Raw genomic sequence first — 27024 nt, forward strand, 5'->3', positions numbered from 1 at the left:
TGATGTTTCTTTTTCTGTGTGACTTATTTCAGTTAGAATCATCATACCTGAATCCACTCATTGTGCTGCTAAGGGCCTGATGACATAGATTTCATTGCTGAGTGATATTGCTTTGTAAGTGAATACCACAACTTCTTTATCCATTTTTCACTTTCTGCGATGTTGAACTTGTACTGTAAACGAGGTTCTTGTAAACAGAGCCGTTCCAAACTTTGGGGTGGCTGTGTCTTTTTGATTTTAATTTCCCTAAGCTATAGGAGCATAGGTGGAAGTGCCCAAGGCTCTGTTGCTTTGTTTTTTAGATGTTTCAGGAAACACCATACACTTCTCCTGAGTGTCTGTTGGCAATTTACATCCCGCCCATCAGCATAACAAGGCTCCCATTTCTCAATGGCCTGTTGCCTTTCTGGATTTTACACTTTTTTCAGATGGCCCTTTTGACCGGGGGTAAGTGAGACTTCATTGTAGTGCAGATTTCCTTTGCAAACTTGCTTGGTTGACCAAAAAGGGCGTATGCGTTTTTTCCTGAATATATTCAGGAAAAAACGCATACGCCCTTTTTGGCCAAGTGCATCATAGTGGACGTTCTGCCTCTTTTCCTATGCTTTCAATGCAATTCCTGTCTACCTCCTGAAATCGGTTTCCTGCAATTCTGCCCCGCTTTCAAGTCCTCTTGGCAGCCTTACTTCAGTCTATTTTTGGACGATAGCTGTCATTTATAACTCTGCAGGTTTGTGAATTACAGTGCCCCTGAGCTCCTTTCTTCAACTCGCTTTCTTGTGACCTGGCCGCAACACCGCAGGATGGCTTCAGGCCCTAATCTAGTTCCGGCACGGCATGCTGAGCCTTTCGTTATTTCCTCTTCCTGGTGGGAAATGAGAGTTAAATTTGCCCGTCCAGACACCTCCAGCTAGTCTCTCATTGGTTCTCGCTATTCCTGTTCATCTTCCGCAGAAATTGCAAACTGGGCCAAACAGGAGGTTAAAGGCGCTGACTCTCCAAGTGGGGAGAGTGTTAGTAAAGCGTCTGGAATGTTGCACCCGAATACCAGGGGAGGAAAACTGAGACATATTTGAACACGTCTCCCGTTCACATGGTTGATCATACTTGGGTTCCACATGCATGTTTTAGCTGAAGGAAGAATACCTTAAACTTGGAGAGTTAAGACCCGTGTAATGGGTACCATGCAATATGACTTCAAAGGGTATTCATTTGCTCACCGAACCTCTCCAATCCTATCACTGCTGCGTTTATGCCCCTGTACACATGCTTGATTCTCTTTCGGAGACATAGCAATCCATAGGTTTTAAGATACTTACTAGTCAGGTACATTCTTAGGCGTTTAATATGCGGTGTTGAGTCCATTTCGTTGAGCAAGGAGTAGCTCTTGTCTATTCCATATTTGACTTAAGGAACTTTATCTGTGCTCATTTCAATCTCTGGTTTTATGCAGCACCCCAACTCACCTTTACCCTTAAGCAAGCATAAGTTGGTTTTCTAAATTTGAGACCCTGTTCTGTTCTGTAATTCAGTTCCTGTGTAGCCAAGTTTACATTCCGTGTATTACTGATATCTTATGATGTTTCTTTTTCTGTGTGACTTACTTCAGTTAGAATCATCATACCTGAATCCACTCATTGTGCTGCTAAGGGCCTGATGACACAGATTTCATTGCTGAGTGATATTGCTTTGTAAGTAAATACCACAACTTCTTTATCCATTTTTCACTTTCTGCGATGTTGAACTTGTACTGTAAACGAGGTTCTTGTAAACAGAGCCGTTCCAAACTTTGGGGTGGCTGTGTCTTTTTGATTTTAATTTCCCTAAGCTATAGGACCATAAGTGGAAGTGCCCTAGGTTCTGTTGCTTTGTTTTTTAGATGTTTCAGGAAACACCATACACTTCTCCTGAGTGTCTGTTGGCAATTTACATCCCGCCCATCAGCATAACAAGGCTCCCAGTTCTCCATGGCCTGTCCTGCCTTTCTGGATTTTACACTTTTTTCAGATGGCCCTTTTGACCGGGGGGAAGTGAGACTTCATTGTAGTGCAGATTTCCTTTGCAAGCTTGCTTGGTTGGCCAAAAAGGGCGTATGCGTTTTTTCCTGAATATATTCAGGAAAAAACGCATACGCCCTTTTTGGCCAAGTGCATCATTGTGGACGTTCTGCCTCTTTTCCTATGCTTTCAATGCAATTCCAGTCTACCTCCTGAAATCGGTTTCCTGCAATTCTGCCCCGCTTTCAAGTCCTCTTGGCAGCCTTACTTCAGTCTATTTTTGGACGATAGCTGTCATTTATAACTCTGCAGGTTTGTGAATTACAGTGCCCCTGAGCTCCTTTCTTCAACTCGCTTTCTTGTGACCTGGCCGCAACACCGCAGGATGGCTTCAGGCCCTAATCTGGTTCCGGCCCGGCATGCTGAGCCTTTGGATAATTCCTCTTCCTGGTGGGAAATGAGAGTTAAATTTGCCCGTCCAGACACCTCCAGCTAGCCTCTCATTGGTTCTCGCTATTCCTGTTCATCTTCCGCAGAAATTGCAAATTGGGCCAAACAGGAGGTTAAAGGGACTGACTCTCCAAGTGGGGAGAGTGTTAGTAAAGCGTTTGGAATGTTGCACCCGAGTACCAGGGGAGGAAAACTGAGACATATTTGAACACGTCTCCCGATCACATGGTTGATCATACTCTAGGTTCCACATGCATGTTTTAGCTGAAGGAAGAATACCTTAAACCTGGGTAGTTGAAACCCGTGGAATGGGTACCATGCAATATGACTTCAAAGGGTCTTCATTTGCTCACCGAACCTCTCCAATCCTATCACTGCTGCGTTTATGCCCCTGTACACATGCTTGAATCTCTTTTGGAGACATAGCAATCCATAGGTTTTACGATAATTACTAGTCAGGTACATCCTTAGGCGTTTAATATGCGGTGTTGAGTCCATTTCGTTGAGCAAGGAGTAGCTCTTGTCTATTCCATATTTGACTTAAGGAACTTTATCTGTGCTCATTTCAATCTCTGGTTTTATGCAGCACCCCAACTCACCTTTACCCTTAAGCAAGCATAAGTTGGTTTTCTAAATTTGAGACCCTGTTCTGTTCTGTAATTCAGTTCCTGTGTAGCCAAGTTTACATTCCGTGTATTACTGATATCTTATGATGTTTCTTTTTCTGTGTGACTTACTTCAGTTAGAATCATCATACCTGAATCCACTCATTGTGCTGCTAAGGGCCTGATGACACAGATTTCATTGTTGAGTGATATTGCTTTGTAAGTAAATACCACAACTTCTTTATCCATTTTTCACTTTCTGCAATGTTGAACTTGTACTGTAAACGAGGTTCTTGTAAACAGAGCCGTTCCAAACTTTGGGGTGGCTGTGTCTTTTTGATTTTAATTTCCCTAAGCTATAGGACCATAAGTGGCAGTGCCCTAGGTTCTGTTGCTTTGTTTTTTAGATGTTTCAGGAAACACCATACACTTCTCCCCAGTGGTTGTTGGCAATTTACATCCCGCCCATCAGCATAACAAGGCTCCCAGTTCTCCATGGCCTGTCCTGCCTTTCTGGATTTTACACTTTTTTCAGATGGCCCTTTTGACCGGGGGGAAGTGAGACTTCATTGTAGTGCAGATTTCCTTTGCAAGCTTGCTTGGTTGGCCAAAAAGGGCGTATGCGTTTTTTCCTGAATATATTCAGGAAAAAACGCATACGCGCTTTTTGGCCAAGTGCATCATAGTGGACGTTCTGCCTCTTTTCCTATGCTTTCAATGCAATTCCAGTCTACCTCCTGAAATCGGTTTCCTGCAATTCTGCCCCGCTTTCAAGTCCTCTTGGCAGCCTTACTTCAGTCTATTTTTGGACGATAGCTGTCATTTATAACTCTGCAGGTTTGTGAATTACAGTGCCCCTGAGCTCCTTTCTTCAACTCGCTTTCTTGTGACCTGGCCGCAACACCGCAGGATGGCTTCAGGCCCTAATCTAGTTCCGGCACGGCATGCTGAGCCTTTCGTTATTTCCTCTTCCTGGTGGGAAATGAGAGTTAAATTTGCCCGTCCAGACACCTCCAGCTAGTCTCTCATTGGTTCTCGCTATTCCTGTTCATCTTCCGCAGAAATTGCAAACTGGGCCAAACAGGAGGTTAAAGGCGCTGACACTCCAAGTGGGGAGAGTGTTAGTAAAGCGTCTGGAATGTTGCACCCGAGTACCAGGGGAGGAAAACTGAGACATATTTGAACACGTCTCCCGTTCACATGGTTGATCATACTTGGGTTCCACATGCATGTTTTAGCTGAAGGAAGAATACCTTAAACCTGGAGAGTTAAGACCCGTGTAATGGGTACCATGCAATATGACTTCAAAGGGTCTTCATTTGTTCACCGAACCTCTCCAATCCTATCACTGCTGCGTTTATGCCCCTGTACACATGCTTGATTCTCTTTCGGAGACATAGCAATCCATAGGTTTTAAGATACTTACTAGTCAGGTACATTCTTAGGCGTTTAATATGCGGTGTTGAGTCCATTTCGTTGAGCAAGGAGTAGCTCTTGTCTATTCCATATTTGACTTAAGGAACTTTATCTGTGCTCATTTCAATCTCTGGTTTTATGCAGCACCCCAACTCACCTTTACCCTTAAGCAAGCATAAGTTGGTTTTCTAAATTTGAGACCCTGTTCTGTTCTGTAATTCAGTTCCTGTGTAGCCAAGTTTACATTCCGTGTATTAGTGATATCTTATGATGTTTCTTTTTCTGTGTGACTTACTTCAGTTAGAATCATCATACCTGAATCCACTCATTGTGCTGCTAAGGGTCTGATGACACAGATTTCATTGCTGAGTGATATTGCTTTGTAAGTAAATACCACAACTTCTTTATCCATTTTTCACTTTCTGCGATGTTGAACTTGTACTGTAAACGAGGTTCTTGTAAACAGAGCCGTTCCAAACTTTGGGGTGGCTGTGTCTTTTTGATTTTAATTTCCCTAAGCTATAGGACCATAAGTGGAAGTGCCCTAGGTTCTGTTGCTTTGTTTTTTAGATGTTTCAGGAAACACCATACACTTCTCCTGAGTGTCTGTTGGCAATTTACATCCCGCCCATCAGCATAACAAGGCTCCCAGTTCTCCATGGCCTGTCCTGCCTTTCTGGATTTTACACTTTTTTCAGATGGCCCTTTTGACCGGGGGGGAAGTGAGACTTCATTGTAGTGCAGATTTCCTTTGCAAGCTTGCTTGGTTGGCCAAAAAGGGCGTATGCGTTTTTTCCTGAATATATTCAGGAAAAAACGCATACGCCCTTTTTGGCCAAGTGTATCATTGTGGACGTTCTGCCTCTTTTCCTATGCTTTCAATGCAATTCCAGTCTACCTCCTGAAATCGGTTTCCTGCAATTCTGCCCCGCTTTCAGGTCCTCTTGGCAGCCTTACTTCAGTCTATTTTTGGACGATAGCTGTCATTTATAACTCTGCAGGTTTGTGAATTACAGTGCCCCTGAGCTCCTTTCTTCAACTCGCTTTCTTGTGACCTGGCCGCAACACCGCAGGATGGCTTCAGGCCCTAATCTGGTTCCGGCCCGGCATGCTGAGCCTTTGGATAATTCCTCTTCCTGGTGGGAAATGAGAGTTAAATTTGCCCGTCCAGACACCTCCAGCTAGCCTCTCATTGGTTCTCGCTATTCCTGTTCATCTTCCGCAGAAATTGCAAACTGGGCCAAACAGGAGGTTAAAGGGACTGACTCTCCAAGTGGGGAGAGTGTTAGTAAAGCGTCTGGAATGTTGCACCCGAGTACCAGGGGAGGAAAACTGAGACATATTTGAACACGTCTCCCGATCACATGGTTGATCATACTCTAGGTTCCACATGCATGTTTTAGCTGAAGGAAGAATACCTTAAACCTGGGTAGTTGAAACCCGTGGAATGGGTACCATGCAATATGACTTCAAAGGGTCTTCATTTGCTCACCGAACCTCTCCAATCCTATCACTGCTGCGTTTATGCCCCTGTACACATGCTTGAATCTCTTTTGGAGACATAGCAATCCATAGGTTTTACGATAATTACTAGTCAGGTACATTCTTAGGCGTTTAATATGCGGTGTTGAGTCCATTTCGTTGAGCAAGGAGTAGCTCTTGTCTATTCCATATTTGACTTAAGGAACTTTATCTGTGCTCATTTCAATCTCTGGTTTTATGCAGCACCCCAACTCACCTTTACCCTTAAGCAAGCATAAGTTGGTTTTCTAAATTTGAGACCCTGTTCTGTTCTGTAATTCAGTTCCTGTGTAGCCAAGTTTACATTCCGTGTATTACTGATATCTTATGATGTTTCTTTTTCTGTGTGACTTACTTCAGTTAGAATCATCATACCTGAATCCACTCATTGTGCTGCTAAGGGCCTGATGACACAGATTTCATTGTTGAGTGATATTGCTTTGTAAGTAAATACCACAACTTCTTTATCCATTTTTCACTTTCTGCGATGTTGAACTTGTACTGTAAACGAGGTTCTTGTAAACAGAGCCGTTCCAAACTTTGGGGTGGCTGTGTCTTTTTGATTTTAATTTCCCTAAGCTATAGGACCATAAGTGGCAGTGCCCTAGGTTCTGTTGCTTTGTTTTTTAGATGTTTCAGGAAACACCATACACTTCTCCCCAGTGGTTGTTGGCAATTTACATCCCGCCCATCAGCATAACAAGGCTCCCAGTTCTCCATGGCCTGTCCTGCCTTTCTGGATTTTACACTTTTTTCAGATGGCCCTTTTGACCGGGGGGAAGTGAGACTTCATTGTAGTGCAGATTTCCTTTGCAAGCTTGCTTGGTTGGCCAAAAAGGGCGTATGCGTTTTTTCCTGAATATATTCAGGAAAAAAGGCATACGCGCTTTTTGGCCAAGTGCATCATTGTGGACATTCTGCCTCTTTTCCTATGCTTTCAATGCAATTCCAGTCTACCTCCTGAAATCGGTTTCCTGCAATTCTGCCCCGCTTTCAAGTCCTCTTGGCAGCCTTACTTCAGTCTATTTTTGGACGATAGCTGTCATTTATAACTCTGCAGGTTTGTGAATTACAGTGCCCCTGAGCTCCTTTCTTCAACTCGCTTTCTTTTGAGCTGGCCGCAACACCGCAGGATGGCTTCAGGCCCTAATCTGGTTCCGGTACGGCATGCTGAGCCTTTGGTTATTTCCTCTTCCTGGTGGGAAATGAGAGTTAAATTTGCCCGTCCAGACACCTCCAGCTAGCCTCTCATTGGTTCTCGCTATTCCTGTTCATCTTCCGCAGAAATTGCAAACTGGGCCAAACAGGACGTTAAAGGCGCTGACTCTCCAAGTGGGGAGAGTGTTAGTAAAGCGTCTGGAATGTTGCACCCGAGTACCAGGGGAGGAAAACTGAGACATATTTGAACACGTCTCCCGTTCACATGGTTGATCATACTTGGGTTCCACATGCATGTTTTAGCTGAAGGAAGAATACCTTAAACCTGGAGAGTTGAGACCCGTGTAATGGGTACCATGCAATATGACTTCAAAGGGTCTTCATTTGCTCACCGAACCTCTCCAATCCTATCACTGCTGCGTTTATGCCCCTGTACACATGCTTGAATCTCTTTCGGAGACATAGCAATCCATAGGTTTTAAGATACTTACTAGTCAGGTACATTCTTAGGCGTTTAATATGGGGTGTTGAGTCCATTTCGTTGAGCAAGGAGTAGCTCTTGTCTATTCCATATTTGGCTTAAGGAACTTTATCTGTGCTCATTTCAATCTCTGGTTTTATGCAGCACCCCAACTCACCTTTACCCTTAAGCAAGAATAAGTTGGTTTTCTAAATTTGAGACCCTGTTCTGTTCTGTAATTCAGTTCCTGTGTAGCCAAGTTTCCATTCCGTGTATTATTGATATCTTATGATGTTTCTTTTTCTGTGTGACTTATTTCAGTTAGAATCATCATACCTGAATCCACTCATTGTGCTGCTAAGGGCCTGATGACACAGATTTCATTGCTGAGTGATATTGCTTTGTAAGTAAATACCACAACTTCTTTATCCATTTTTCACTTTCTGCGATGTTGAACTTGTACTGTAAACGAGGTTCTTGTAAACAGAGCCGTTCCAAACTTTGGGGTGGCTCTGTCTTTTTGATTTTAATTTCCCTAAGCTATAGGACCATAAGTGGAAGTGCCCTAGGTTCTGTTGCTTTGTTTTTTAGATGTTTCAGGAAACACCATACACTTCTCCCGAGTGGTTGTTGGCAATTTACATCCCGCCCATCAGCATAACAAGGCTCCCAGTTCTCCATGGCCTGTCCTGCCTTTCTGGATTTTACACTTTTTTCAGATGGCCCTTTTGACCGGGGGGAAGTGAGACTTCATTGTAGTGCAGATTTCCTTTGCAAGCTTGCTTGGTTGGCCAAAAAGGGCGTATGCGTTTTTTCCTGAATATATTCAAGAAAAAACGCATACGCCCTTTTTGGCCAAGTGCATCATTGTGGACGTTCTGCCTCTTTTCCTATGCTTTCAATGCAATTCCAGTCTACCTCCTGAAATCGGTTTCCTGCAATGCTGCCCCGTTTTCAAGTCCTCTTGGCAGCCTTACTTCAGTCTATTTTTGGACGATAGCTGTCATTTATAACTCTGCAGGTTTGTGAATTACAGTGCCCCTGAGCTCCTTTCTTCAACTCGCTTTCTTGTGACCTGGCCGCAACACCGCAGGATGGCTTCAGGCCCTAATCTGGTTCTGGCACGGCACGCTGAGCCTTTGGTTAATTCCTCTTCCTGGTGGGAAATGAGAGTTAAATTTGCCCGTCCAGATACCTCCAGCTAGTCTCTCATTGGTTCTCGCTATTACTGTTTATCTTCCGCAGAAATTGCAAACTGGGCCAAACAGGAGGTTAAAGGGACTGACTCTCCAAGTCGGGAGAGTGTTAGTAAAGCGTCTGGAATGTTGCACCCGAGTACCAGGGTACGAAAACTGAGACATATTTGAACACGTCTCCCGATCACATGGTTGATCATACTCTGGGTTCCACATGCATGTTTTAGCTGAAGGAAGAATACCTTAAACCTGGGTAGTTGAAAACCGTGGAATGGGTACCATGCAATATGACTTCAAAGGGTCTTCATTTGCTCACCGAACCTCTCCAATCCTATCACTGCTGCGTTTATGCCCCTGTACACATGCTTGATTCTCTTTCGGAGACATAGCATTCCATAGGTTTTAAGATACTTACTAGTCAGGTACATTCTTAGGCGTTTAATATGTGGTGTTGAGTCCATTTCGTTGAGCAAGGAGTAGCTCTTGTCTATTCCATATTTGGCTTAAGGAACTTTATCTGTGCTCATTTCAATCTCTGGTTTTATGCAGCACCCCAACTCACCTTTCCCCTTAAGCAAGCATAAGTTGGTTTTCTAAATTTGAGACCCTGTTCTGTTTTGGATTGCAGTTCCTGTGTAGCCAAGTTTACATTCCGTGTATTACTGATATCTTATGATGTTTCTTTTTCTGTGTGACTTATTTCAGTTAGAACCATCATACCTGAATCCACTCATTGTGCTGCTAAGGGCCTGATAACATAGATTTCACTGCTGAGTGTTATTGCTTTGTAAGTAAATACCACAGCTTCTTTATCCATTTTTCATTTTCTGCGATGTTGAACTTGTACTGTAAACGAGGTTCTTGTAAACAGAGGCGTCCCAAACTTTGGGGTGGCTGTGTCTTTTTGATTTTAATTTCCCTAAGCTATAGGACCATAAGTGGATGTGCCCTAGGCTCTGTTGATTTGTTTTTTCGATGTTTCAGGAAACACCATACACTTCTCCCGAGTGTCTGTTGGCAATTTACATCCCGCCCATCAGCATAACAAGGCTCCCAGTTCTCCATGGCCTGTCCTGCCTTTCTGGATTTTACACTTTTTTCAGATGGCCCTTTTGACCGGGGGGAAGTGAGACTTCATTGTAGTGCAGATTTCCTTTGCAAGCTTGCTTGGTTGGCCAAAAAGGGCGTATGCGTTTTTTCCTGAATATATTCAGGAAAAAACGCATACGCCCTTTTTGGCCAAGTGCATCATTGTGGACGTTCTGCCTCTTTTCCTATGCCTTCAATGCAATTCCAGTCTACCTCCTGAAATCGGTTTCCTGCAATGCTGCCCCGCTTTCAAGTCCTCTTGGCAGCCTTACTTCAGTCTATTTTTGGACGATAGCTGTCATTTATAACTCTGCAGGTTTGTGAATTACAGTGCCCCTGAGCTCCTTTCTTCAACTCGCTTTCTTTTGAGCTGGCCGCAACACCGCAGGATGGCTTCAGGCCCTAATCTGGTTCCGGTACGGCATGCTGAGCCTTTGGTTATTTCCTCTTCCTGGTGGGAAATGAGAGTTAAATTTGCCCGTCCAGACACCTCCAGCTAGCCTCTCATTGGTTCTCGCTATTCCTGTTCATCTTCCGCAGAAATTGCAAACTGGGCCAAACAGGACGTTAAAGGCGCTGACTCTCCAAGTGGGGAGAGTGTTAGTAAAGCGTCTGGAATGTTGCACCCGAGTACCAGGGGAGGAAAACTGAGACATATTTGAACACGTCTCCCGTTCACATGGTTGATCATACTTGGGTTCCACATGCATGTTTTAGCTGAAGGAAGAATACCTTAAACCTGGAGAGTTGAGACCCGTGTAATGGGTACCATGCAATATGACTTCAAAGGGTCTTCATTTGCTCACCGAACCTCTCCAATCCTATCACTGCTGCGTTTATGCCCCTGTACACATGCTTGAATCTCTTTCGGAGACATAGCAATCCATAGGTTTTAAGATACTTACTAGTCAGGTACATTCTTAGGCGTTTAATATGGGGTGTTGAGTCCATTTCGTTGAGCAAGGAGTAGCTCTTGTCTATTCCATATTTGGCTTAAGGAACTTTATCTGTGCTCATTTCAATCTCTGGTTTTATGCAGCACCCCAACTCACCTTTACCCTTAAGCAAGAATAAGTTGGTTTTCTAAATTTGAGACCCTGTTCTGTTCTGTAATTCAGTTCCTGTGTAGCCAAGTTTCCATTCCGTGTATTATTGATATCTTATGATGTTTCTTTTTCTGTGTGACTTATTTCAGTTAGAATCATCATACCTGAATCCACTCATTGTGCTGCTAAGGGCCTGATGACACAGATTTCATTGCTGAGTGATATTGCTTTGTAAGTAAATACCACAACTTCTTTATCCATTTTTCACTTTCTGCGATGTTGAACTTGTACTGTAAACGAGGTTCTTGTAAACAGAGCCGTTCCAAACTTTGGGGTGGCTCTGTCTTTTTGATTTTAATTTCCCTAAGCTATAGGACCATAAGTGGAAGTGCCCTAGGTTCTGTTGCTTTGTTTTTTAGATGTTTCAGGAAACACCATACACTTCTCCCGAGTGGTTGTTGGCAATTTACATCCCGCCCATCAGCATAACAAGGCTCCCAGTTCTCCATGGCCTGTCCTGCCTTTCTGGATTTTACACTTTTTTCAGATGGCCCTTTTGACCGGGGGGAAGTGAGACTTCATTGTAGTGCAGATTTCCTTTGCAAGCTTGCTTGGTTGGCCAAAAAGGGCGTATGCGTTTTTTCCTGAATATATTCAAGAAAAAACGCATACGCCCTTTTTGGCCAAGTTCATCATTGTGGACGTTCTGCCTCTTTTCCTATGCTTTCAATGCAATTCCAGTCTACCTCCTGAAATCGGTTTCCTGCAATGCTGCCCCGTTTTCAAGTCCTCTTGGCAGCCTTACTTCAGTCTATTTTTGGACGATAGCTGTCATTTATAACTCTGCAGGTTTGTGAATTACAGTGCCCCTGAGCTCCTTTCTTCAACTCGCTTTCTTGTGACCTGGCCGCAACACCGCAGGATGGCTTCAGGCCCTAATCTGGTTCTGGCACGGCACGCTGAGCCTTTGGTTAATTCCTCTTCCTGGTGGGAAATGAGAGTTAAATTTGCCCGTCCAGATACCTCCAGCTAGTCTCTCATTGGTTCTCGCTATTACTGTTTATCTTCCGCAGAAATTGCAAACTGGGCCAAACAGGAGGTTAAAGGGACTGACTCTCCAAGTCGGGAGAGTGTTAGTAAAGCGTCTGGAATGTTGCACCCGAGTACCAGGGTACGAAAACTGAGACATATTTGAACACGTCTCCCGATCACATGGTTGATCATACTCTGGGTTCCACATGCATGTTTTAGCTGAAGGAAGAATACCTTAAACCTGGGTAGTTGAAAACCGTGGAATGGGTACCATGCAATATGACTTCAAAGGGTCTTCATTTGCTCACGAACCTCTCCAGTCCTATCACTGCTGCGTTTATGCCCCTGTACACATGCTTGATTCTCTTTTGGAGACATAGCAATCCATAGGTTTTAAGATACTTACTAGTCAGGTACATTCTTAGGCGTTTAATATGCGGTGTTGAGTCCATTTCGTTGAGCAAGGAGTAGCTCTTGTCTTTTCCATATTTGGCTTAAGGAACTTTATCTGTGCTCATTTCAATCTCTGGTTTTATGCAGCACCCCAACTCACCTTTCCCCTTAAGCAAGCATAAGTTGGTTTTCTAAATTTGAGACCCTGTTCTGTTCTGTAATTCAGTTCCTGTGTAGCCAAGTTTACATTCCGTGTATTAGTGATATCTTATGATGTTTCTTTTTCTGTGTGACTTATTTCAGTTAGAACCATCATAACTGAATCCACTCATTGTGGTGCTAAGGGCCTGATAACATAGATTTCACTGCTGAGTGTTATTGCTTTGTAAGTAAATACCACAGCTTCTTTATCCATTTTTCATTTTCTGCGATGTTGAACTTGTACTGTAAACGAGGTTCTTGTAAACAGAGGCGTCCCAAACTTTGGGATGGCTGTGTCTTTTTTATTTTAATTTCCCTAAGCTATAGGACCATAAGTGGAAGTGCCCTAGGCTCTGTTGATTAGTTTTTTCGATGTTTCAGGAAACACCATACACTTCTCCCGAGTGGTTGTTGGCAATTTACATCCCGCCCATCAGCATAACAAGGCTCCCAGTTCTCCATGGCCTGTCCTGCCTTTCTGGATTTTACACTTTTTTCAGATGGCCCTTTTGACCGGGGGGAAGTGAGACTTCATTGTAGTGCAGATTTCCTTTGCAAGCTTGCTTGGTTGGCCAAAAAGGGCGTATGCGTTTTTTCCTGAATATATTCAGGAAAAAACGCATACGCCCTTTTTGGCCAAGTGCATCATTGTGGACGTTCTGCCTCTTTTCCTATGCTTTCAATGCAATTCCAGTCTACCTCCTGAAATCGGTTTTCTGCAATGCTGCCCCGCTTTCAAGTCCTCTTGGCAGCCTTACTTCAGTCTATTTTTGGATGATAGCTGTCATTTATAACTCTGCAGGTTTGTGAATTACAGTGCCCCTGAGCTCCTTTCTTCAACTCGCTTTCTTGTGACCTGGCCGCAACACCGCAGGATGGCTTCAGGCCCTAATCTGGTTCCGGCACGGCACGCTGAGCCTTTGGTTAATTCCTCTTCCTGGTGGGAAATGAGAGTTAAATTTGCCCGTCCAGACACCTCCAGCTAGTCTCTCATTGGTTCTCGCTATTCCTGTTCATCTTCCGCAGAAATTGCAAACTGGGCCAAACAGGAGGTTAAAGGGACTGACTCTCCAAGTCGGGGGAGTGTTAGTAAAGCGTCTGGAATGTTGCACCTGAGTACCAGGGTACGAAAACTGAGACATATTTGAACACGTCTCCCGATCACATGGTTGATCATACTCTGGGTTCCACATGCATGTTTTAGCTGAAGGAAGAATACCTTAAACCTGGGTAGTTGAAACCCGTGGAATGGGTACCATGCAATATGACTTCAAAGCGTCTTCATTTGATCTCCGAACCTCTCCAGTCCTATCACTGCTGCGTTTATGCCCCTGTACACATGCTTGATTCTCTTTCGGAGACATAGCAATCCATAGGTTTTAAGATACTTACTAGTCAGGTACATTCTTAGGCGTTTAATATGGGGTGTTGAGTCCATTTCGTTGAGCAAGGAGTAGCTCTTGTCTATTCCATATTTGGCTTAAGGAACTTTATCTGTGCTCATTTCAATCTCTGGTTTTATGCAGCACCCCAACTCACCTTTCCCCTTAAGCAAGCATAAGTTGGTTTTCTAAATTTGAGACCCTGTTCTGTTTTGGAATGCAGTTCCTCTGTAGCCAAGTTTACATTCCGTGTATTAGTGATATCTTACGATGTTTCTTTTTCTGTGTGACTTATTTCAGTTAGAATCATCGTACCTGAATCCACTCATTATGCTGCTACGGGCCTGATGACATAGATTTCATTGCTGAGCGATACTGCATTGTACGTAAGTACCACAAGTTCTTTATCCATTTTTCACTTTCTGTGATATTGAACTTGTACGGTAAACGAGGTTCTTGTAAACGGAGGCGTCCCAAACTTTGGGGTGGCTGTGTTTTTGATTTTAATTTCCCTAAGCTATAGGACCATAAGTGGAAGTGCCCTAGGCTCTGTTGCTTTGTTTTTTAGATGTTTCAGGAAACACCATACACTTCTCCTGAGTGTCTGTTGGCAATTTACATCCCGCCCTTCAGCATAAGAAGGCTCCCAGTTCTCCATGGCCTGTCCTGCCTTTCTGGATTTTACACTTTTTTCAGATGGCCCTTTTGACCGGGGGGAAGTGAGACTTCATTGTAGTGCAGATTTCCTTTGCAAGCTTGCTTGGTTGGCCAAAAAGGGCGTATGCAGTTTTTCCTGAATATATTCAGGAAAAAACGCATACGCCCTTTTTGGCCAAGTGCATCATTGTGGACGTTCTGCCTCTTTTCCTATGCTTTCAATGCAATTCCAGTCTACCTCCTGAAATCGGTTTCCTGCAATTCTGCCTTGCTTTCAATGCCTCTTCATAGCCTTACCTCAATATATTTTTTAAAAATAGTTGGCCTTTATAACTCTGCAGGTTTTTGAATTGCAGTGGCCCTTAGCTCCATTTTGTAGCTCTTATTTTTGTGGTATTGCCCCATAACTACAGGATTCCTTGAAGCCCTATTTTTCTTCTGGGGCACCTGCTGTGCCTTTGGTTAATTCTTCTTACTGATGTGATATTAGAGTGACATGTGCCCATTGAAATCGCTACAGCTAGTTTCTCACTGGTTCCCCCTATTCCCATTCATCCTCTGCACTAACTGCAGACTGTGCGATACCAGAACTTAAAGGCATTGACTCCATGTGGGGATGTTGTTAGTAAAGCGGCTGGAATGTCGATCCGGAGCCCCAGGAGAGGAAAAATGAGGTGCGTTTTAGAAACCTTTCCCGATCATATGGTATACCAGTCGCTGGGTTTCCCAAGCATGGTTTAGCTGTAGGAAGATTCCCTTCAACCTGGAGTGTTGGGACCCTTGGACTGAGTAGCATGAAGTATTGCATTAAACTTTCGGCAGTTGCTCACCAAAGCTCACCAATCCTGTCAGCCCCAAGTGTCCAGCCTTATGTCTTATCCAGCTGTGGGTTTATATGTGGTCAATCCAGGTTGCATCACAGCCCCTGAGCGAATTTTGTAAGAATTTTTCTCTCTTTCATTGTTTCAGCGTTTTGTTTTTAAAATTTATTTCTATAATGGGGTTTAGCTCCTTTTCACTGCTGTGTTTGTGCCGCTCTGCACACACTTGATTCCCTTATGGAGATATATCAATACATGGGTTTTAAGATTCTTATTCCTCAGATATATTTCTCTGCGGTGTATAGGGTGTGTTGAGGCCTGTTCATTGAGCAAGGTGTAGATCTTGTCTAATACCTATTTGGTTTATTGAACGGTATCTGTGCTAATTTCAAACTCTGGTTTTATGCATCACCCCACCTCTCCTTTCCCCTTAAGCTGACATAAGTGTGTTTTCTAAATGTGAGACACTGTTCTGTTCTGTAATTCATTTCTTGTGCAGCCATATTTACCCTCCCTCTATAAGTGATATCTTATGATATGTTTCTTTTTCTGTTTGACTTATTTCAAGTAGTATTATCGGACCTAAATCCACTCTTTATCCTTCTACTAGCCTTATTACATTGATTTCATGGTGAAGAGATATTCCATTGTACATAAGTACCACATCTTCTTTATCCATTGTTCTCTTTCCTGGGATATTTAAGGTGTACTGAAGTTGAGGTTCTTGTAAACAGAGTAGCCCTAAACTGTGGTGTGCTTGTGTCTTGTTGATTTTTAGACTTCCCTAGATATACTCCCATGATTGGAAGTGTCCTATGCTCTGTAGCTCTGTTTTTTAGATGATTTAGGAACCACCATACACTTCTCCAGAGTGGCTCTCGGCAGTTCACACACTGCCCATCAGCGTATAAAGGCTCCCTGTTCTCCATGGCCTGTCCTGCATTTCTGGTTTTTACAATTTTTTAGGATGGCCCTTTTGACCGGTGGGAAGTGAGACTTCTTTGTTGTGCACATTTGCATTGCTTGCTTGCTTCGTTGCCCATAAAGTGCGTATGCGTTTTCTCCTGGATATAATCAGGAAAAAACGCATACGCCCTTTTGGGCCAACTGCATCTTTGTCGAAATTCTGCCGCTTTTCATGTGCGTTAAAGACGAGTCCAATCTATCTCTTGAAATCTGTTTCTTGCAATTCTGTCTTGCATTCAGATCCTCTTCTTTGCCTTACCTCAACATATTTTTGGACGTTAGTTTTCATTTATAACTCTGCAGGTTTGTGAATTGCAGTGACCCTGAGCTCCATTTTTTAAGTTGCTCTTTTGTGAGCTGGCCTCAAACCCGCAGGATTGCTTCAGGCCCTATTTTGGCTCCGGCGAGGCAGGCTGAGCCTTTCTTTAATTCTTATTCTTAATGGGAAATTAGAGTGATATGTGCCCGTCCAAACCACTACAACTCTTCTCTCATTGGTTCCCCCTCTTCCCGTTCATCCTCCTCACAATTTGCAAAATGTGTGAAACAGAAGTTTAAATGTGCTGATTCTCCAAGTGGGGAGATTCTAAGTAGCGTGGCTGGAATGGTGAACAGGAGCACCAGGAGAGGATAAATGAGGTGCATTTTAGACACATCTCCCGATCACATGGTGTACAGTCCTCTGGGTTTTCCATGCATGTTTTAGCTGTAGGAAGATCCCTTGAACCTGCAGATTTGGGACCCATTGAATGGGTACCAGGTAGTATTACTTTAAAGGGTGTGCATTTCCTCACCCAACCTCACATTTCTCTTAGCGCAAACAGTTTCCAGCCTTATGTCTCATCCTGCTGTGGGTCTAGATGTGTTCAATCCATGTTGCATCACCGTCCCTGAGGAAAAGTTGTAAGAGGTTTTCTCTGTCTCTCTGTCGTTTATTTTTTTCAATTTATTACTATATTGGTTACAGCTGATTTTCAAAGCTCTGTTTCTTGCTGCTGTACATCCACTTGATTCGCGTACAGAGAGACATCAATAAATTCTTTTTCAGATTCTTACCAGTCGTATATATTCTTTTCCGGTGACTTGAGTGTGCTGAGTGCAGTTCTTTTAGCTACCGTGTAGGCCTTGTTGATTATCAGTTTGGTATTTGGAATGGTATCTTTGCTAATTTCAACCTCCTGGATGATGCCTCACCCCTCCCCACCTTTCCCGTTTAGCAGCCTTATGCGTGTTTTCTACATATTTGACTATGTTTTTGTTTTGTAATTTATTTCATGTGTAGCCATTTTGGATTCCACCTTTAAGTGATATCTTATGATATGTGTCTTTTTCTTTTTGAATTCTGTCACTTAGAATGATCATACGTAACTCCTCCGGAGTTGTTACAACTGGCCATATTTCATTGATTTCCAGGCTGAATAATATTCCACTCTACCTAAGTACCACATCTCTATCCATTTTTTCCCTCCAGAGACATTTAAGTTATATCCTAGTCGAGGATCTTTTAAACAGAGAGGGGGTAAACATTGGGGTGCCTGTGTCCTCTCGATTTTTGTTTTTCCCAAGATATACGCCCATGAGTGCAAGTGCCCTATGCTCTGTAGCTCATTTTTTAGATGCTTTAGTAAACACAATACACTTCTCCAGAATGGCCGTTGGCAATATACATTTCCACTATAAGTCTCACAGGGCTCCCTCTTCTCGTTGCCCTGTCCTGCATTTCTGTTGTTTACGCTTTATGAGGATGGCTCTTCTGACTGATGCGAAGTGATATCTTTTGTAGTATTGACTTCCAGTGCCCACCTGTTTGGTTGGCTAAAAAAGTGTATGCCCTTTTCTTGAATATATACAGAAAAGAACGCATACACCCTTTTTGGCCAACTGCAATGTTGGCAATGTTGGCAATGTTCAGCTCCTTTTCTTGTGCTTAATGGCGAGTCCTTTCTACCTCCTCAAATCCCTTTCCTGCCATTCTCCCTTGCTTACAAGTCCTTTTCTCTGACTTTCCTCAAGACATTTTTCAGTGATGGATATTTTCAACTCTGCAGTTTTGTGAATTTTACTGTCCCTGAGTTCCATTGTTCAACTCGTGTTTATGGGAACTGGCCACAAAGCAGCGGGATTTCCTCAAGCCCTATACTGTTTCCATGGGCAACCCTAGCCTTTGGTCAATTCGTCTTCCTGATTGGAAATTAGAGTGACATGTGCCTGTCTGAACACCTAGGACTTGTCTCTCATTGTTCCTCATCCTTCCGCTTCATCCTCTGGACAAATTCCAAACTGTACGCAACAGGATGTTGACAGTGCTGACATCTCCAAGTGGGGAGACTGTTAGTAAAGACGCTGGAGGGGTGAACCCGAGCACCAGGAGATGAGGAGATGAGATGCCTTTTCCAAACTCTTCCCGATCAGACGGTATACCATCCTCTGGGTGTGACAGACATGTTTTAGCAGTAGGAAGAGTCCCATTCATGTAAGGAGAACACCAGGGCTTTTTCAAAATCAGTGTCTCCCCGAAACCCAAACTGGGGAAGTTTTTAAGCTACGGCTACACATATGTTCATTAAGGGCCTTGGGAAGTAGGCAGAGTCCAAACTTTAGATGATTGAAGTCTTCAGGGTCAGAAGCACTCACCACCAGCTTCCCTTAGGCTACACTTTAACTGTCATTGATAGATGATGTCAATAAAAATATCTATTCTTTTTCAGATTATTTCCCCTTATAGGTTATTGCAAAATGTTGAGTGTAGTTCCCTGTGCTATACAGTAGTTCCTTGTTGATGATCTATTTTATACATAGCAGTGTGTATGTGTTCATTCCAAACTGTTAATTTATCCCTCCTCCCACCTTTCCCCTTTGGTAATAATAAATTATAAGATTTTATACTTCTCAGAAATGGGGGAGCTGAAAGAGAGGTATCATTTTCAATGGAAAAGCATTTAAAACAAGATTGAAGGTTTAACCAAGATTATTAGCTGTACATCCTTGGAAAGAAATCACTTCGTTTCTCTAATATTGACCTGACAAATAAGACAAACCTTTTCACTGAACTTGCTTATAAAAAGTGATGGAAATATCAAATGGAAGTGTTAAAAACATCTTATTTTACCCGAGCCTCATACACTGTTCTATGTTAACTACAGTTTGGCTCACACATCTGTTCATTGAGGTTACAATAGTCTCAATTTCTGTTACTGATCCTCCAGAGTGGACCCCAACAAGTGTCCCCCTGCCCAGTGTCATTGGGGCCAACAGATCGAGACTGAGTTTGGTTCACAAGCAAAGGAACCTTTATATTTTGATCAGAGAATGGAGAGGTGAGAGCATGCACTACCCCGTGGGCTGTGGGCTGGGCTGCTGTGTAGAGATCCTGTCAGAGTCAGTGGGAGGGAGGGAGGCGGCGGAGCTCTCGAGGGCCGGGTTGGCTGTAGCTCAGGCTCTATATCGTGGAGTCTGCACTGGGCCCCAGGAGCTGAGGTGTCGACCCAGCCATTCTGCACTAGGAAATCTGGTCTGAAGTGCCGGGTGTGGAACCTCTGCATGCGGGACCCTAGGAGCACGTGAAATTAGACAAAGCACAAAGGATAAAAAAGGTTAGACTTGACTTTATTGCCCAGATTCTATTTTTATCTCCCAGGGATTTTTAATGGGCTTTGCTGGGGACAAACCCCTCCTCTGCCTTTTGTCCCGTTCCTCATTCTTGGAGTGCTGAGGGTGCAGACCCTTCTTCTGTAACTGCTGAGTGCTGAGTTGGGAGCCCTCATACCCTGGGGCGAGGGTCAGAGCTTCTCCCCAGCAGCCTCCCGGTGACGTTGATTGTCCCCAGGACCCCTGCCTCCCTGCTCGTCCACCTGAGCACCAGCATTGGAAGTGTTATAGATTCTAATGACCTTTAAGGGTCCAGGAAAGAGATGTGCAGAGACGCTGTGGGGGCCGGTTTCACCCCGCCCCACATTTGTTCGGCCACCTTAGGCTGACCGTCTCTGCCAGCCTAGATGCTCTGACCAGTAGTCTGTGCTTTCTTCAATTAGGCCCCTGAATTAACGTACAAACAGCACCAGGTGTCAGAGCCCTGCCCACTCAACTCCCAGACAGTCCAGGGTCAGTGGTGACCAAGGACCATGATGGCTACTGAGTCAACAGCCTTTTGAAGTAAACAGGAGTCCAGCCGGTCTTATTGGCCACCATCATCACGGTGTCTGTAGGCTTTTCTATGGTGACAGTGTGGTATACTGTTCCCCCGCCAAGATTATTAGCTCCCCTCTGGGTGCAGTAAGTCCTGCAAGCAGTAGTCTACTCTTTTGGGACACACTCTTGTTGTTTTATGAGAGAAACTCCAGGTCAAGTGATGTTCACACGAGTCGTCATGGTGCCCTGTTGCCCCCGGTTATCTCTCTGGATGTTGGAGTTGGAGGGCCTCCTCACTCGAGGTCGGTGTGCCCACAGAGCGAACCCTGCAACTTCAGGGCATGGTTGGTGGTTAGGATCACCACGTGGGGTCCTTTTCCCTTAGGAGGGAGGTGGCCTTTTGGGCTGCTGATTTCCAGGTTTTTAGATACCGCCAGTATCTTGGCCAGATGTGGCAGTGGGCCAAGCCCCTTAGTGACCGTAGTTTATCCTACCTGGATGGCATTCTTGCATTGTTCCATTTCAAGCGGTCCCAGTTTTTGCACTAATTCTCCAATGGCGATTCACCTTTCACCGGGAATGTAAAGGTCAAAGGGTTTAGCTAAATTAGGGAGTTCCAGGGCAAGGGTCTGAATTGACTGCTCTTTCCATTCTTGAAAGGCCACTTCTGGATTCTATTCAAAAGGATCATCATCTTTTCCTTTCAGTGTTTCATATAGAGGCCCAGCTAGTAGACTGTAGTTAGGGATCCAGAAGCAGCAAACCCTGGCCTCCCCAGGAACCCCTAAGCTGTCTTCTAGTTTTAGAAAGGGGTAAGGCTGAAAATGGTTTCTTCCCTTTCCTGGGATGGGCTTCTCTGACCTTCTGTGAGAATGAAGCCCAGGCAGGTCACCGCAGTCTGTGATATTTGAGCTTTTTCTTGGACAACTTCTATCCTTTATTGGCTTGGTAGTTCAGAGGCCTCCTTAGTAGGGCTGGTGATCAGAATGTCGTCTGCATATTGAAGGAGGGTTTCCTTTTCCAGAGGTAGAACTTTTAGGTCTTTAGCTAAGCTTTCCCCAAAGATGGTGTGGGAATTTTTGCACCCTTGGGGCCAGACGGCCCGGAAGTATTGTTTTAGTTGTATGTGGAGTCCTGCCACTCACAAGCCAAAATTTCTTGTGACTCTGGGACTAATGGAATACAAAAGAAGGCATCATTGAAGACTAATACAGAATACCATGTCCTGGTGGTTGGTGGTTGGTAGAATGACCAGCAGGGTGTAGGAATTAGGAGCAACTGGAGGTATATCCTCGGTGGCTTCACTGACTGTCCTGACATCCTTTACCAGGTCCCCAGCAGCCCATGGGGCTCTCGTGGTCAGACCAATCCCAGAATATGGAGCTCACCTGGGCAGGTACCCCACCCCCACCCCAGCCCACGGGGCTCTCGTGGTCAGGCCCCTCCCAGGATACAGAGCTACCCTTGCAGGTACCGTGGCAGGGCTGGGCACACAGGAACCGTGCACATAGCCCTCATTGCAGAGCACCCCCAGCTCACCTGTCGCTCAGAGCTGACACAGAGCACCTCAGAGCAGGACTTGAACTAACAAACAGCAGCTGCGACAGGTCTGTGACCCTGGGCATCACTCCGTGAGGCCTCCCTCCACCTGGTCTTCCAGAGACTTCCACTGCACCCGGGGCACCAGGCCTCTGTCTCCAACCACCACCCACCCCTCCTCTGCCTGACTCCTGGGTTCCTCTCATTAGGAGAGGGTTTTCTTGAAGTTGTCTCCCACTCATGGGCCAGATAAAATGATTAGAAAACAAGCCAAAGCTGCAGCCCCTTGTCTATCCTGACTCTCAGGAGCCCACACCTGTTCCTTGGACCTGGCCGGTTCAGCAAGTTCCATTTTCTGCAACTGTGAGCCCCTGAGGGGTGATGATTGGCTGACCTGGGCAGCCTTACCGTGCCGGCCAGCCCTCCCCAGGTGTGCCTGGGTTGAGATCAATATAAATACCACTCCAGGCAGCAAGAGCCCCTGCAGCCGTGCCTGACGCCATTTTCTCTGCCCTGTCAGCAGTCTCGGGGCTGGGCTGGTGGGAGGGAGTGAGAGGCCACGGCTTTGTGGGTGGCCCAGTGTGAGTGGGGCTCTGCTGGACTTTCTGCAGCAGTTGCCAGGCTGCCACCTGCTAAAGAAGAGGATGTGTCACCCATACCTGCTGCTGGAATTTCTCCCTGGGCAGAGGTGAGGAAGGAAAAAAGCAGTGGGGGCAGGGACAGGACGGGTATCTCAGGCAGGGAAATGGAAATCTTCCAGAAGAGCACCCAGGGCCAGGACCATCCTGGCTGGCCTGCAGGCACCAAGTCGGCCGGCATGCTGTCACTCGTGTGGCTCTATGGCCCTTCCTCTAGGCTTTCAAGTCCTTGTATATATTCAGGTGTTTTACCTGGGACGGGTGGGAATAGTTCAGCAGCAACTGGCCTGGGGCTCAGCTCACGTTTACTCACAGATGCCTCGGCACGGTGCCCCAGCTTTGCAATGAGGACGCTTGCTGTGTGGGGGCTGCTGGCTGAATGGGAGACGATTCCCCACCACTGACCAACTTCAGAATTGTTTACAACTGGAGCAAGTGCCCTGATACGGTTTTCCTCTGTGTAACTGGTGGGTTCTGTGTTTTTTTTCTCTTTTTCGTTTTTGGTTCAAGGTAGATTTTATTCCTCTTTTTTGTATTTACAGATATAAGCATGGAAATAATTTATTCATATAAATACATGTATGTGCAGGGAATAATTGTTTTTTCTGTTTTATTTTTTAAATTTTACTTCTTTTTAATTTTGAATTTTATTTTATATTTTTATACAGCAGGTTCTTATTGGTTATCTATTTTATACATATAAATGTATACATGCCAATCCCAGTCTCTCAACTCCTCCTACCACCACCCCCCCAACAGCTTTCCCCCCTTGTTGTCCATACGTTTGTTGTCTACATCTGTTGCTCTATTTATGCCTTGCAAAATGGTTAATCTGTACAGTTTTTCTAGGTTCCACATATATGCATGAATATACAAGATTTGTTTTTCTCTTTCTGACTTACTTCACTCTGTATGACAGTCTCTAGATCCATCGACGTCTCTACAAATGACCCAATTTCATTCCTTTTCATGGCTTAGTAATATTCCATTTTATATATGTACCACAGCTTTATGCATTCGTCTGTCTGTGGGCATTTAGGTTGCTTCCATTACCTCGATATTGTAAATAGTGATGCAATGAACATTGCGGTGAATGACTCTTTTTGATTTATGGTTTTGTCTGGGTATATGTCCAGTACTGGGATTGCTGTATCATATGGTAATTCTATTGTTAGTTTCTTAAGAAATTCCATATTGTTCTCCATAATGACTGTATCAATTTATATTCCCAACAATAGTGGAAGAGGGTTCCTTTTCTCCACACCCTTTCCAGCATTTTTTGTTTGTAGATTTTCAATGATGCCTATTCTACCAGGTGTGAGGTGATACCTCATTGTTGAATCCATTTCGTTGAGCAAGGGGTAGCTCTTGTCTATTACATATTTGGCTTATGGAACGGTATCTGTGCTAATTTCAAACTCTGCTTTTATGCAGCACCCCAACTCACCTTCCCCTTAAGCAGGCATAAGTTGGTTTTCTAAACTTGAGACCCTGTTCTGTTTTGTAATTCAGTTCATGTGTAGCCAAGTTCACATTCCGTGTATTAGTGATACCTTATGATGTTTCTTTTACTGTGTGACTTATTTCACTTAGAATCATCGTGCCTCAATCCACTCATTATGCTGGTATGGGCCTGGTGACATAGATTTCATTGCTGAGTGGTATTCTGTTGTACAGAAGTACCGCAACTTCTTTATCCATTATTTGCTCTCTGGGATATTTAACTTGTGCCGTAGAACAGATTCCTGTAAAAAGAGCCGTCCCAAATTTTGGGGTTGCTGTGTCTTTTTGATATTAATTTCCCTAAGCTATAGGACCATAAGTGGAAGTGCCCTAGGCTCTGTTGCTTTGTTTTTTAGATGTTTCAGGAAACACCATACACTTCTCCCGAGTGTCTGTTGGCAATTTACATCCCGCCCATCAGCATAAAAAGGCTCCTAGTTCTCCATGGCCTGTCCTGCCTTTCTGGATTTTACACTTTATTCTGATGGCCCTTTTGACCGGGGGGAAGTGAGACTTCATTGTAGTGCAGATTTCCTTTGCAAGCTTGCTTGGTTGGCCAAAAAGGGCGTATGCGTTTTTTCCTGAATATATTCAGGAAAAAACGCATATGCCCTTTTGGCAAAGTGCATCATTGTGGACGTTCTGCCTCTTTTCCTACGCTTTCAATGCAATTCCAGTCTACCTCCTGAAATCGGTATCCTGCAATTCTGCCCCGCTTTCAAGTCCTCTTGGAAGCCTTACTTCAGTCTATTTTTGGACGATAGCTGTCATTTATAACTCTGCAGGTTTGTGAATTACAGAGACCCTGAGCTCCTTTCTTCAACTCGCTTTCTTTTGAGCTGGCCGCAACACCGCAGGATGGCTTCAGGTCCTAATCTGGTTCCGGCACGGCACGCTGAGCCTTTGGTTATTTCCTCTTCCTGGTGGGAAATGAGAGTTAAATTTGCCCGTCCAGACACCTCCAGCTAGTCTCTCATTGGTTCTCCCTATTCCTGTTCATCTTCCGCAGAAATTGCAAACGGGGCCAAACAGGAGGTTAAAAGCGCTGACTCTCCAAATTGGGAGAGTGTTAGTAAAGGGTCTGGAATGTTGCACCCGAGTACCAGGGGAGGAAAACTGAGACATATTTGAACACGTCTCCCGTTCACACGGTTGATCATACTCGGGGTTCCACATGCATGTTTTAGCTGAAGGAAGAATACCTTAAACCTGGAGAGTTGAGACCCGTGGAATGAGTACCATGCAATATGACTTCTAAGGGTCTTCATTTGCTCACCGAACCTCTCCAATCCTATCACTGCTGCGTTTATGCCCCTGTACACACGCTTGATTCTCTTTCGGAGACATAGCAATCCATAGGTTTTAAGATACTTACTAGTCAGGTACATTCTTAGGCGTTTAATATGGGGTGTTGAGTCCATTTCGTTGAGCAAGGAGTAGCTCTTGTCTATTCCATATTTGGCTTAAGGAACTTTATCTGTGCTCATTTCAATCTCTGGTTTTATGCAGCACCCCAACTCACCTTCCCCCTTAAGCAAGCGTAAGTTGGTTTTCTAAACTTGAGACACTGTTCTGTTTTGTAATTCAGTTCATGTGTAGCCAAGTTCACATTCTGTGTATTAGTGATACCTTATGATGTTTCTTTTCTGTGTGACTTATTTCAGTTCGAATCATCATACCTGAATCCACTCATTATGCTGCTACGGGCCTGATGACATAGATTTCATTGCTGAGTGATATTGCATTGTACGTAAGTACCACAAGTTCTTTATCCATTTTTCACTTTCTGCGATATTGAACTTGTACCGTAAACGAGGTTCTTGTAAACAGAGCCGTTCCAAACTTTGGGGTGGCTGTGTCTTTTTGATTTTAATTTCCCTAAGCTATAGGACCATAAGTGGAAGTGCCCTAGGCTCTGTTGCTTTGTTTTTTAGATGTTTCAGGAAACACCATACACTTCTCCAGAATGGTTGTTGGCAATTTACATCCCACCCATCAGCATAACAAGTCTCCCAGTTCTCCATGGCCTGTCGTGCCTTTATGAATTTTACACTTTTTTCAGATGGCCCTTTTGACCGGGTGGAAGTGAGACTTCATTGTAGTGCAGATTTCCTTTGCAAGCTTGCTTGGTTGGCCAAAAAGGGCGTATGCGTTTTTTCCTGAATATATTCAGGAAAAAACGCATACGCCCTTTTTGGCCAAGTGCATCATTGTCGAGTTTCTGACTCTCTTCATATGCTTTCAATGCAATTCCAGTCTACCTCCTGAAATCGGTTTCCTGCAATTCTGCCTTGCTTTCAATGCCTCTTCATAGCCTTACCTCAATATATTTTTTAAAAATAGTTGGCCTTTATAACTCTGCAGGTTTTTGAATTGCAGTGGCCCTTAGCTCCATTTTTTAGCTCTTATTTTTGTGGTCTTGCCCCATAACCACAGGATTCCTTGAAGCCCTATTTTTCTTCTGGGGCACCTTGCTGTGCCTTTGGTTAATTCTTCTTACTGATGTGATATTAGAGTGACATGTGCCCATTGAAACCGCTACAGCTAGTTTCTCACTGGTTCCCCCTATTCCCATTCATCCTCTGCACTAACTGCAGACTGTGCGATACCAGAACTTAAAGGCATTGACTCCATGTGGGGATGTTGTTAGTAAAGCGGCTGGAATGTCGATCCGGAGCCCCAGGAGAGGAAAAATGAGGTGTGTTTTAGAAACCTTTCCCGATCATATGGTATACCAGTCGCTGGGTTTCCCAAGCATGGTTTAGCTGTAGGAAGATTCCCTTCAACCTGGAGTGTTGGGACCCTTGGACTGAGTAGCATGAAGTA

The 27024-nt window shown here is 44.3% G+C and overlaps 1 long non-coding RNA gene across 4 annotated transcripts in view; it reads left to right on the forward strand.

The window, feature by feature from the left end:
• The window catches only part of LOC307181360, a 968012-nt gene that overhangs the window by 799919 nt on the left and 141069 nt on the right, over nt 1–27024 (forward strand). The window contains exon 10 of one of the 4 annotated variants that reach the window (XR_013826548.1): nt 25863–25886. The exons of the other annotated variants lie outside the window; for them this stretch is intronic. This is a non-coding gene — a long non-coding RNA (uncharacterized lncRNA). Of the gene's footprint in view, nt 1–25862; nt 25887–27024 lie in introns of those variants that run through there. 4 annotated transcript variants of the gene reach the window in all.

Source organism: Stenella coeruleoalba (genome assembly GCF_951394435.1).
Source record: "Stenella coeruleoalba genome assembly, contig: scaffold_118, whole genome shotgun sequence".
NCBI lineage: Eukaryota > Metazoa > Chordata > Mammalia > Artiodactyla > Delphinidae > Stenella > Stenella coeruleoalba.